The sequence below is a fragment of the Sceloporus occidentalis genome, unplaced genomic scaffold (assembly GCF_023333645.1).
Source record: "Sceloporus occidentalis isolate IW3139 unplaced genomic scaffold, rSceOcc1.0.p SCAF_128, whole genome shotgun sequence".
Lineage (NCBI taxonomy): Eukaryota > Metazoa > Chordata > Lepidosauria > Squamata > Phrynosomatidae > Sceloporus > Sceloporus occidentalis.
This window is the reverse complement of record NW_028317108.1, coordinates 900,243-913,234: the sequence shown is the minus strand read 5'-3', so window position 1 is coordinate 913,234 and position 12,992 is coordinate 900,243. Positions and strand designations below refer to the sequence as shown.

Genomic DNA, 12,992 nt, shown 5'->3' with positions numbered 1-12,992 from the left:
ATTTATGTAACTTGCGACTCTGCTGTGCACCAACACGTCCTGTAGTGCTGGAACCATCTTTGGCTTGCTGCTGGTATACCCGCTGGTACTCCGCTGGGACGTTTGCAAGGAGGTTCCCGCCGCTGCCGCCAATGTAACGGGTTCACCAAGAGAGCTGTAGTAACTCCCAGAGATCACCCACATGTATCCTCCTGTTGTCCCCGGAATCACTTCCAGCACCAGTCAGCATGCGCACCTTGGAACCCTGCTATGTGTACCCAATAAGTAGACACAACTACCTTGAACTGAGTACAGCAGGAATGAACAGTTTATTGTTGTAAAACATAGACTGATATAGCCACAGAACTTCATTAACATAAATTAACATTGATAAACAGGTAGACAACCCAACCTTTAATCCCCTTTAGCTACTGAATATCCCCCTGGTAGCCATCCTGTTAATGATCTGAGTACCTTGGGCCCCTGTATGACAGGTAATTCTGTCACAGGGATTAATACATATTATTAGATATCACATTTTCTTAATTACTCTAGAATGTCGTGAAGAATCTCCCACTAAGACAAACGTAACTCACTTCCTTGCATACATGAAGAGTCCAAAGCTGACGAGAATCACAATCAAATAGACGTTTGTGGCCTCGTTCCATGCCTCGTGGACGGAATAATCGATGGTTTCATCATCTGCCATCACGCCGTATCCTCCCGCCATCTTCTGCAGAACAAGAAGAGAGCGAAAAGCATCAGTAAAGGTAAAATAGGCTATTGGTAGAGATCGGATTCTTTACGAAGTAAGGCGGTTTAAATCCCAGTCTGTCAATGTACGCTGCGCAGCCCGCCGGGTCCCGCAACACAAGGGTCTTGCTGTTAGCAAAACACTATCACTGTTTGATGTAGCGCCATCGTATTCCGCAGCGCTACACAATGGGCACAGAGCTCCCTCTGGTGGAGCCAGGCAGGAATGCACCATCAACCAATTCCCAGAGCTCCCTCTGCTGGAGGCAGGCGGGGATGCACCCTCACCCAGTTTTACGGTACCGTTTTAGTTTATGGGACGGTTCCCCCGCCAGACTCTAAATTTACATGCGTGAGATCAGAGATTATTCGGGACATTAAAAAGGAAAATATAGCACTGTGGGTGCAAGAAGCGGATATATATATTAATGGGATTGTTAGCAAAATAAAGCTAATATATATATTTTTTTATATATATATATCCACTGAAATGCAGAAAGATAAAAAGAAGCTACTTCTAAAGTTGCGATGGAAACATTCACTAGGTCACAGGAGTAACTTCATGTATCCTTTACATATTAGGTTGAGATTAAAGTTAGGTAGGATACACTTTTAATGTAAATATCTTTTCAATGCATAATGCCACCTCCATACAGAAAATAAATTGTGACTCCCAAACACCCAAGATGAAATGTACACTCACTAGTAACGTATCCAGAGCATCAATTAATGTCAAAGAAAAACTGAAAGACAAAAACAGAACGGTAGAGAGAGAGAGAAAGCTTTTTTCACTGATTTTTATTTGGTAAAATTTATGTCATGCCGGTCACTACTTAAGTGAGTTATATTTTACTTTCTATCTTTCTGCTCCAATAACCCCTTATCTCCTATATCTGCCCCTGTCCAGTATGTAACTCTCTCTATTACAGCTCTCATAGCCTGCAATACCCATCTTCATATTCCCCACAATCAACTAAATTTATTCTGGGTGACTAACATTCCTTCTTCATTCCTATTTAATCTTTCTCTATTGTCTGGTACTCTCCTACAATATTCGGCAATTTACTACTTAATCATGTTTTTCTCGATGCAGTCTCATCACCTGCCCCACGTATCTTGTCCATCACAGGTAAGAGGTCGCAACTCATCATACGGGAAGGCATTCTCCAGGTAATTGTTGTAAGCGTGATAAAACATGGACTTCACTCGATCCCTGAGGATGACAAAGGAAAAAAGAAACATTAATCGCCGAATGTTTAACTAGACTCGGGCAGAATAAAGGTATTTGGCGGTACTCAGAGGCGTATCTACTGAAAATAGCGCCTATGGCAAGCACTGAAATTGCGCCCCTGTCCAAATAAAAACCCATTTACTAGCCCCTGCTGCCTATATATATATATATATATATATATATATATATATATAAAACACTTTCAAAAAGATGGTCAGCACTCCAGGTCTTTAAATTGACAATTTCATTTTATTCAAAGTCAAGTCGACGTTTCAGTCATTACTAACTTTCATCAGGACATCATGTCCTGATGAAAGTCAGTAATGACTGAAACGTCGACTTGACTTTGAATAAAATGAAATTGTCAATTTAAAGACCTGGAGTGCTGACCATCTTTTTGAAAGTGTTTTATATGGAAACTGCTGGTTACTAGCACCGGGCTTGGAACATTTGGAATGGTGTGCAATGGACTCTGTGAGTAAATATATATATATATATATATATTAGTCCCTGCTGCCGATAGCGGGTATAGATCAACACGCAAACCCAGATCAATTGAAATTCACTTGTGATCTCAGCACTGAAGGTATATATCAAATAAACAGAATCAGACATACAAGTCCTGTATTTGCAGGTATACAATAATAATATATGAAACGTAGCATCGCAGGTATAGATCAACTGAATAAGACATATTAACCCTGTATTTGCAGGTACACATAAATAATGTATGGAAACATAGCATAGCAGATATGGATCTACAGCATAACACAAAAACCCAGCTTTGCAGGTAAAGATCAATTGGAATTCACATAAAAACACGGCATTAAAGGTATATTTAAAACCCCCTAAATTACAGGCATAGATCACAGGTTGCACACCGCAAAGCCAGCCCTGGCGTCCACACTGCCGACATAGAACCTGGCCAGCACCCAGATTACACACATAAGATTTGCCATCTTTGTCCCCAAATAGCCCACCACAAGTCAACTTTGTCCCCAAACAGTCCGGCCAGTGCCATCTTTGTCCCATATACACCCTGCCTGTGCCATCTCGGTCCCCAAGGCTCAAACCTCCTGCTAGTGCCATCTTTGCCCTTCCACAATTATACATCTATGATACACAAACACTTTTACAGTCACTCACTAATTCACACTTTAATTCAGAGAACTCATCCACACATTAACTCATGCTCGCCCTCATTCAGACAACTCATCCACACATTAACTCATGCTCTCTCTCATTCACTCAATGCATCCACACATTAATGCACACTCTTTACTTATATCTACCCCCCTCCCTCATCACTTTTTAACCCCCTCCTTCCCTCATCACTTTTTAACCCACCCCCTCCCTCACCACTTTTTACCCCCCTCCCTCCCTCCCTTACCACTTTTTACCCCCCTCCCTCCCTCCCTTACCACTTTTTACCCCCCTCCCTCCCTCCCTTACCACTTTTTACCCCCCTCCCTCCCTTACCACTTTTTACCCCCCTCCCTCCCTCCCTTACCACTTTTTACCCCCCTCCCTCCCTCCCTTACCACTTTTTAACCCCCCTCCCTCCCTTACCACTTTTTAACCCCCTCCCTTACCACTTTTTAACCCGTAATATGACGTCATATTTCGTCGCCCAGCAGTGAAGCAGCGGGCACCAGCGAGAGGCTTTTAAACACTGATGCGGAGGAGATAGAGGGCCGCCTAGCAACCGCTCGGCGCCCCTCTATCTCCTCCGCATCAGTGTTTAAAAGCCGCTCGCTGGTGCCGGCATTTCATGCAGAGGGCCGCAATATGCCGGCATATTGCGGCGCTCTGCATGAAATGCCGGCACCGGGATGGGGGTAGACCCCTCTCTCTCCTCCGCATCAAAAAAAAATTAAAAAAATGCCGGTGAGCGGCATTTAAAAGCCGCTCACCGGCGCCCCCCTTGGGATGGCGCCCATGGCACGTGCCATGGCTGCCATACCCTATATACGCCTCTGGTGGTACTACAGACACCCACATAGACGACTCCGGTAGGAGCCCCAACACCGGCCCATTTAAACATAAAGGAACGCGGTCACCGGCAGCGCCATCTCTACCTGTAATGCGCCGCGTCCTGCTCACTAAACCGGCTCTCCTTGGCATTCTGTACCGGCGGCAGGGCGACCACGAACCCCAAACACACAGGGAGCAGGAGCGGGTTCATGTCCTGTCACTCATACCGGATTCCCTCACAGCATTCTGACACAACGTCGCTTCCTGCTTCCTGCTCAGCTGGCGAGAAAAGAGCATTGTGATTGGTCCACGCATTCTAGCGGCTGAATGCTCGCTCAGTATTGGTCAGAACTGATGACACGTCCTCCCAATTGCAAGGCGCATCCGCCATCTTTACTCCTGGCAGCGATTACGCTACTGTTTCGTGATCTGTCGCTTTTTCATTTATCTGTTTTGCGTACGGAACGGAATTCGTGTGGATTCTCATAACACTGTCTATATGTTTATTATCTGAAGCAAAACGATTGTTGAATAAAATAAATATTGTTTCCAATATATAATACTTTATCCATGCTCACTCACCCTTACACATAGACATTCATGCTCACATACACTGTTACAGAGACATTCATGCTCCCTCACCCTTACACATAGACATTCATGCTCACATACACTGTTACAGAGACATTCATGCTCACTCACCCTTACACATAGACATTCATGCTCAAAATATATTTTCTGTAAGATATAACAAAATATTTTTCTGTATGATTACGTGTGATGTAAAGTGGAATAGCCTCTGGGTTTAAGTCACTTAAATGCAAAAAAAAAAAACATGTCAGTGGTGACATTAAGTCACATAAAAATGATGTATTTCCAATCTTTAATCAATGTGCATTGCTATAGAATGCTTGATTCTTGTTTTTGAATCCACACAAGATATGAAATCTGAGATCGGTCTAAGCTTTTCCTTCAAGCATGCGAGCACGGTTTAATTGTTTTATTATTCAACATAAAATTTCCAGGTACTTAAAATCTAAATTTGTAAAATATAGCAAGGAAAAGGTATTTTTGCCAAATAGTAAAAGGAATTTTATTGGTGTAACAGTGCTATCCGCGTCAGGTTGGGTCTCTACTCTCCCTTGTTGAATTTGTCCTCATCAGTGTTCAAAAGCAGAGGAAATCTCCTCCCTGCGCAGATTCCAGATCTGATTTAGAGCACGGTGGTTGCCCATCAGACGGGACTGGGGTCTACTCGTGATCTTTTTTGTAGATACCAGTGAATGAAAACCACCAGCGGTCCCATAACCATTACAATGGCCGCACTCATTATCACTGCCACTAATGTTGTTTGAGGGATCCGGATGAATGAGGCGTTCTGTAAGTCTACACTTGGGGAGTCAGATCTTACGCATGAGTTGTCTTTTCCATTATATTCGTATAAAGGGGAACAGGAAGTGCAATTATTGGCAGACGACCCTTTACACGTAAAGCAGGATGGGTGGCAAGCGGCACAAGAACGAACAAGGTGAAAGCTGCTGGGCTCTGACACCTCCGCTCTCTGCGTAAACTTAAAGTATTTGGCAGGGCAGTAAGATAGACAGAGCTTTCCAAAGGTATAATATGGTGCCAAACATTCTATGCACGACCCATTTCTATCCCGCCTCAGACACTTTCTCATGACAGACTTCTTGATTTTCCTGGACATCATGTGTTCATCTGTCCCGTACAAAATCAACGTGACGTGACGTAGAAATCCGTGGTTGGTGTATCTTCCTCTGTTCCTAAATTCTAAGGTCCAAAGGCCCAATGGATTTTCATCCCAAGATTGTGTGGTCATGAAGGACCAATCTCTGTACCCATCAGTGCTGGTATCATGTGGTCTCTTGCCCATCAGCACAGAACGGGTGCCCATAGGACTGGTAAGATAGATTTCCAGGTCACCTCTGCGACTGTAGCTGAGGGACATTTTTGCTTGGACATGCTCAAGGGATGTTATGTGATTGGGGGACCCAGAACAGGCAGTGACATTGTAAGTCAAAATCAGATCTGAATGCACTTTTTTGGGGGTGCTCACAATTGTTATGAGGCACTTTCTTTGAGGCTGCGTTGTCTCCCATGTTTCGGCCAGCTCCACTACTCGTCCAGCATGCAAAAGTCCGTAGCCGAAAAAGTGGCTCACTTTTCTTCCCACTCCATTTATGACCCAATCGTCAGCCATTAGGTGGGCAGGACTGGACGCTCTTACCACGATATGTTGTATATCCCTCCATGTAAGAGCTGGGTTTGCCTCCAATGCCAAAGCAAGGATCCCGGCAGCAAGTGGAGTGGCGGCTGAAGTCCCGGTGTGTTTATCTGTACACGTGTGGCGTATATCAGTGGTGATAAAAGTCTCTTCCTCACCACCACCGCTGCTGTAAGTGCTTGTAAGTTTGCATGCACACGCCTCACTGTACCAAGGGACTGTTCCATGATTTGTGACACCCCCAACAGCAACAGTGTAGATACTGTTGGAGTAGCCGTTACTGTTGCAGTTGTCATTCCTGCCACCGTTTCCAGATGCCCAAACAAAGATAGATCCAAGGCCACGGCGGCCATTTAGTATTCCTTTGTAAAACGCCTCAGAAGACAACACTCCTGGTCCATCCAGTACCTTTCCATCATCAGTGGGACCCCAGCTGGCGCTATAAATGTCAATATGCTGTGGGTTAAAACTCAACGACTGAGCTTCAACAATGTCTGTGACTATCCCATCCAGCATTCGCACACCTCCTATTCTAGCGTTGTATGCTACTCCAGCACCGCAGATATCATTATTGGCAACCGCAGCCACCTCGCCTGCACAGCGGGTCCCGTGGTTGTTCTCATTAGATGAGTTATATCGGGGCTGAGGGTCAGGATCGTCGTCATTAAAATCATAACTCGCTTCCGGATCATAGTTTAATGCGAGATCGGGGTGGTCCTTTTCAAGCCCATCATCCACAACGGTCACCACCACGCCTCGTCCGGTATATCCACGGTTCCAAGCAGTCTGGATGCCTAAGTCAAGATTTTTACCCAGGTACCACTGCAAACTGAAGAGGGGGTCTGTGGGAACCATATCAGGCTGTCTTTTCTCCCTTCTCCTCAGCGTCTGCTGCTCAAACCAGCTAACCTTGGGTTCTTTTTTCAGTTGAATATTTCTACCCCAGTGAGGGCTGAAGGATTTCCTTTGAATGCCACGATGAGATAGATGGTAGAAATCACTGCCAAGCACCACCTGCCCAAGGTTGATGAAACCGAATTTCTGTGCAATACGTTCTGCCTCTACAGAGCCATCAGGTATGTGCACAGCCCAGCTATTTGTGTAAATCTCCAAAGTAAAGATCACATGGATCAGAACAGTAACAACGAAAACCAGAGCTATGCTCCTCATCTTGTACTGTCAGCTTACAAAAGCATCTGTTGGCCTAACGGCCAGTGCTTTTATAACCTACACTATGTCACAGTAGAAGGGCGTGGCACATCTGTTACATCACAATAGCAGGGCGGGGCTCGGAACTCTCAGCGACAAGCCGGCTAGACAACGCTTACAGTTATGATGTCAATATATAATTCTGAAACAGTAGTGTGTGATTATATATATATATATATATACACGGTATATACACACACACATATATATATATCACACACAGACTACCATTCTAAAATGTGGGGTCACTTGGAAAATAAATGTCTAGCTGTAACAATTGCAAAAGGGGTTTTCTAATGATTGATTAGCCTTTTAAATTTAAACTTGGATTAAACACAACGTGCCGTTGGAACGCAGCTACAATCATTCAGTCATTTATAACATTAATGATGCCTGTGCTGTATTTCTGATGCATTTCATGTCATTTTAATAGACAACATTCGTTTTCTTACAAAAAGAGAGACAGATCTATGTGACCTCGTACTTTTGAATGGTAGAGTATATATATATAATTATAATTATATATATATATATATATATATATATATATATATATATATATATATTGCCAAGAGAACGCCAAGTATAAACAAAACCCTTGGGGACTCTAATCAAGATAATCTAACAGAGTAATAAAGTGACATTTAAAGAAGCGACGTGATTAAGGGTTCAAAATGGTGTAAAAAAGGCACGAGAAGACAAGCAGTCGCAGGGTCGGCCCCTGTACTTACGCCACTGACCAAGATGGCTCCGGATATAAAAACATCAAATCCATGGCATGTAGCGGTGGCGGTTAACACAGTAAGGGAATATAGATATGAATGGGATCGGCATATTGTTATCCCGACTCCTGAGTGAAGATGCGAGTCTGCAGTCAAACTCTATTCCTATGTTTCTTTTTTTTTTTGATTCCCATTGCTATGTTTCATGTACAAAGTGAAATATGTTTTAATGATCCCTTTTTTTCCCAGTGTGATACCCACAGTGTTAGCAAATGCATACACACGTATATAACCCTGGGGGGACCTGTGGGATCAATAAGGATGTCCTCCATGATGAGAGAGGCACAACCAGGGTTCATGGAATTTTATTAAGGAGAAAAACTACACAAAATCCTGATCCGTTTCATACAGTTATTATACATCTATGCACAGACATGCAGTACATACATATATTCCATTTAATCTGTAATAATTGAAAACTGTTCAGATCTTTAGTCATAATATAAACAAAAGCCACATAATAGCTTGATTTATACTTTCTATGCCGACTATCCGTTTTAATGGGTTAACTACTTCCATGTCTGCTTATGGTGAACATTTCGCCCTCACAAACACGGCAGCTCCTTGAGATGAGGTACAGATGGCAGACCGCGGGAGGGCACTGGGTGTACAGAACGGCACTAGAAGCATGAAATAAATACGTTAAAAAAAACCCTCTGTATTTGTTGTTCGGTTTTGTATATAATCCAGTCCCTCGTTTGATTGCTGCTAAAACACCGACATGTTTAGTGCGGCTGGTAACAGGCAGTGACCCGCCAACACGTCCTCTTTATGCGGAAGCTTTATATATATACGAGACCAGAGCTCTCCTCATTCCACGGTAAGCTGGACGCTGTCACTTTGACAGTGCTGATCGTGTTTCCGTGCTGAAAAACATCAAGAATATTATCTTTTATTTATAATATAATATATATTTAGAATATATTCCTATAGTCCATACATTCAGAGTCTGACAAAACTAGAACTGACAGATTAAAAACGATCATTTACGTTAAGTAAATAGAGACCGGTCTGTAAACTTACAGTCTAGAGGATATTTCGATTCAATGGCCACCATCCTAGATTAAAACGCAAAAATTAACACATCTACCACTTTTGCTCCGGTTACATAGTTCCATAGTTACATAGGCTGAAAAAAGACATGCGTCCATCAAGTTCAGCCTTTCCTATATCTGTTAATTTGTTGCTGTTTGATCCAAAAGAAGGCAAAAAACCCTGGCTTCGCTCTTTCCAATTTTGCACTAACCAGGGAAAAAAATTCCTTCTTGACCCCAAAATGGCAGTCAGATTTCTCCTTGGATCAATAAGCTGTTTCCCCATAATTAAAGATTATATCCCCGAATGTTATGTTTTTCCAGGTATCCATCCAGTTGCAGTTTAAACGTCTGTAGACTCTGATAAAACTACCTCTGCAGGCAGAGAATTCCACATCCTTACTGCCCTTACTGTAAAAAACACTTTCCTCTGCTTTAGTCTAAATCTCCTTTCTTCCAGTCTAAATGCATGACCACGTGTCCTATGCATAGTCCTGTTTATGAACACATTTCCACACAATGGTTTGTATTGGCCCCGAATATATTTATATAATGTTATCATATCCCCTCTGAGGCGACGTTTTTCTAAACTAAACAGATTTAAATTAGTTAACCTTTCTTCATAACTATATTGCTCCATTCCTTTTATTAATTGTGTAGCTGCCTCTGCACCCTTTCTAGTGCTATGATATCCTTCTTTAGAAAAGGCGCCCAAAATTGCACAGCATATTCAAGGTGCGGCCTTACCATTGATTTATACAGAGGCAAAATTATATCTTTATTCCGCGACTTGATGCCCCTTTTTATACACGACAATACCTTACTGGCCTTAGCGGCCGCAGACTGACACTGCACATTGTTGCCTAGTTTGTTGTCTATAACAATTCCCAAATCCTTCTCATTTGTCATTACCCCTAATTCACTACCGTTTAGGGTGTAGGTTGCTTGTGCATTCGCTACCCCGAAGTGCATAACTTTACATTTATCTACATTGAATTTCATCTGCCATTTGAGTGCCCAGTCCCCCAGTCTATCTAGATCCCTCTGCAGCACATTAATATCCTGCTCGCCCTGTATAACTTTACCTAGTTTTGTGTCATCTGCAAACACAGAAACATGACTTTCAATGCCTCCTGCCAGGTCATTTATAAATATGTTGAATAAAATTGGTCCCAGAACAGAACCCTGAGGGACACCATTTACCACTTTTGACCAGCTTGAAAATTTACCATTTATAACAACTCTCTGTTCTCTACCTCTAAGCCGATGTTCTACCCAAGAACAAGAATTTGCATCTAGGCCAATTTCCTTCAGTTTGAATACTAACCTATTGTGTGGAACCGAGTCAAACGCCTTGGCAAAATCCAAGTAGATTCCATCCACCGCGACCCCCTGATCCACACTTCTACTACCGTCTACCATCTTAGCTTCTAGAACTTCCTTGTCATTGACACGACCACCATACTACCTCTCACCCCATCACTGATACCCCCACACCACCTCTCACCCTTCCTCTGTGCCTTATGTTTGTCACCCCATTCCCTCAAGATTGTAAGCTTGCAGGGTCCTCTCCACCAAATGTATCGGTTTGTCTCGTCAGACCCCTTGAATTTATGTATTGTATTAAGCGCTGCGTAAACTGTTGGCGCTATATAAATAAAAGATAATAATAATAATAAGATTATTAAGGCAGAGAACCAATTAACACTTTTCTGTTATAATATAGGGGTTTTAATTTTTAATTTTATAATTAAATTAATAAAACACATAATATTCATAATTCTACCAAACTCAAACTATCTCTGCCAGCCTCATCCAAAAAAAGCATGCTGTATTTTTATAATACAATACAAGGCAGTTAAAGGGAGCATATTAATCACTGAATGTTTAACTAGACTTGAGTACATGGACCAAAAATGATTTGGACACAATTTAAATTTTTCCTTTTTGCTGCACTTGTTTTCAGACAACAAATTTCGTTTCCTGCACCTTTCGGTTTGGATGAGATTCAGGGGTTTTTTTTATTTTTTATTTTTATTATTATTATTATTAGTGCTCCATTCACTATCACACTCTCAATGTCCCCATACCTTTTTCGCCAGCCAGCATAGCCGAGCAGAAATCAGGAAGAAGATGACCAAAAAAGAAGATGGGGACACAGAAGAGATTAATGGGAAAATGTGTGCTGACGACCTATAGGATATGCCACAGCGTTTCGGCAGTGAAACAACTTATTTTCTCTTATTATACCTTATAGGGATTCATCTGTCATTCTCTAGCACACAGCTATATTTTCACTTAATCTGACTCTTAGAACCTGTGACTGTACTAGGTATGTGTGTACCAAAATCTACGTTTTATTCCTATGAACACTGACCCAGTGCTGTCATTCCGTAGGGGGGAAAAAAAAAGATATAATTTCACTTAGTTTGACTCCAGAAAAAAACACAAAACATCTTATTACATTGGACATTTAACCATTTAACATTTAATCATTCATCTGTCACTCCCTAAAACACAGCAATTGTTTAAAATGCTATAAAGGGTGATAATGGCTCACATGCAGGGTTCTCAACTACTAATGTGTTAACTGCTCCAATTTAATTGTACAGCGCATCTTAATTTCTTTCTCTGAACAGATAAAGGGTAATAATAATTCCATCTAATCTAATTACCGCATTTGCTCGATTATAAGACGACCCCCCAAATCTGAATATTAATTTAGGAAAAAAAGAAAAAGCCTGAATATAAGACGACCCTAAAGGAAAAAAGTTTTACCAGAAAATGTTAATTCATGTAAACTATTTTTTTTAATAAAAGCTATGATTGAGAAAAATATTTTTTTTGTTTTTATTTCCTTGTATTTTCCAACCTGTCCCCCAGTTACGCACATCTGCCCCCAGGCTCGCCACTCCAATATGGCACTGTGGCCCATGATATGCCTTTTAACCCTCTATATGCCACTGTGCCCCATGGTATGCCTTTTGACCCCCTATGTGCCACTCTGCCTCCAGAAATGCCTTATAATGCCAGAGTTGCATTTAGGGGGTTAAAATGCATATTATGGGGCAGAGTGGCATATAGGGGGGTATAAGGCATTCCAGGAGGCAGAGTGGCATTAAGGGAGTTAAAAGGCATTGTATAGAGCACTCTGCCTCCAGAAATGCCTTATACCCCTATATGCCACTCTGGCATTTAGGGGGTTAAAAGGCATATTATGGGGCAGAGTGGCATATAAATATTGTTTCCAATATATAATACTTTATCCATGCTCACTCACCCTTACACATAGACATTCATGCTCAAAATATATTTTCTGTAAGATATAACAAAATATTTTTCTGTATGATTACGTGTGATGTAAAGTGGAATAGCCTCTGGGCTATTACATAACTTTTAAGTCACTTAAATGCAAAAAAAAAAAGCATGTCAGTGGTGACATTAAGTCACATAAAAATGATGTATTTCCAATCTTTAATCAATGTGCATTGCTATAGAATGCTTGATTCTTGTTTTGGAATCCACACAAGATATGAAATCTAAGATCGGTCTAAGCTTTTCCTTCAAGCACGCGAGCACGGTTTAATTGTTTTATTATTCAACATGAAATTTCCAGGTACTTAAAATTTAAATTTGTAAAATATAGCAAGGAAAAGGTATTTTTGCCAAATAGTAAAAGGAATTTTATTGATGTAACAGTGCTATCCGCGTCAGGTTGGGTCTCTACTCTCCCTTGTTGAATTTGTCCTCATCAGCGTTCAAAAGCAGAGGAAATCTCCTCCCTG

The 12,992-nt window shown here is 41.7% G+C and overlaps 1 pseudogene; it reads right to left on the bottom strand.

Annotated features, from left to right (window-relative positions):
* Positions 1-571: 571 nt before the first annotated feature.
* LOC149281718 (proprotein convertase subtilisin/kexin type 4 pseudogene) lies at positions 572-7,352 on the bottom strand (annotated as a pseudogene).
* Between the last annotated feature and the right edge of the window lie 5,640 nt (positions 7,353-12,992).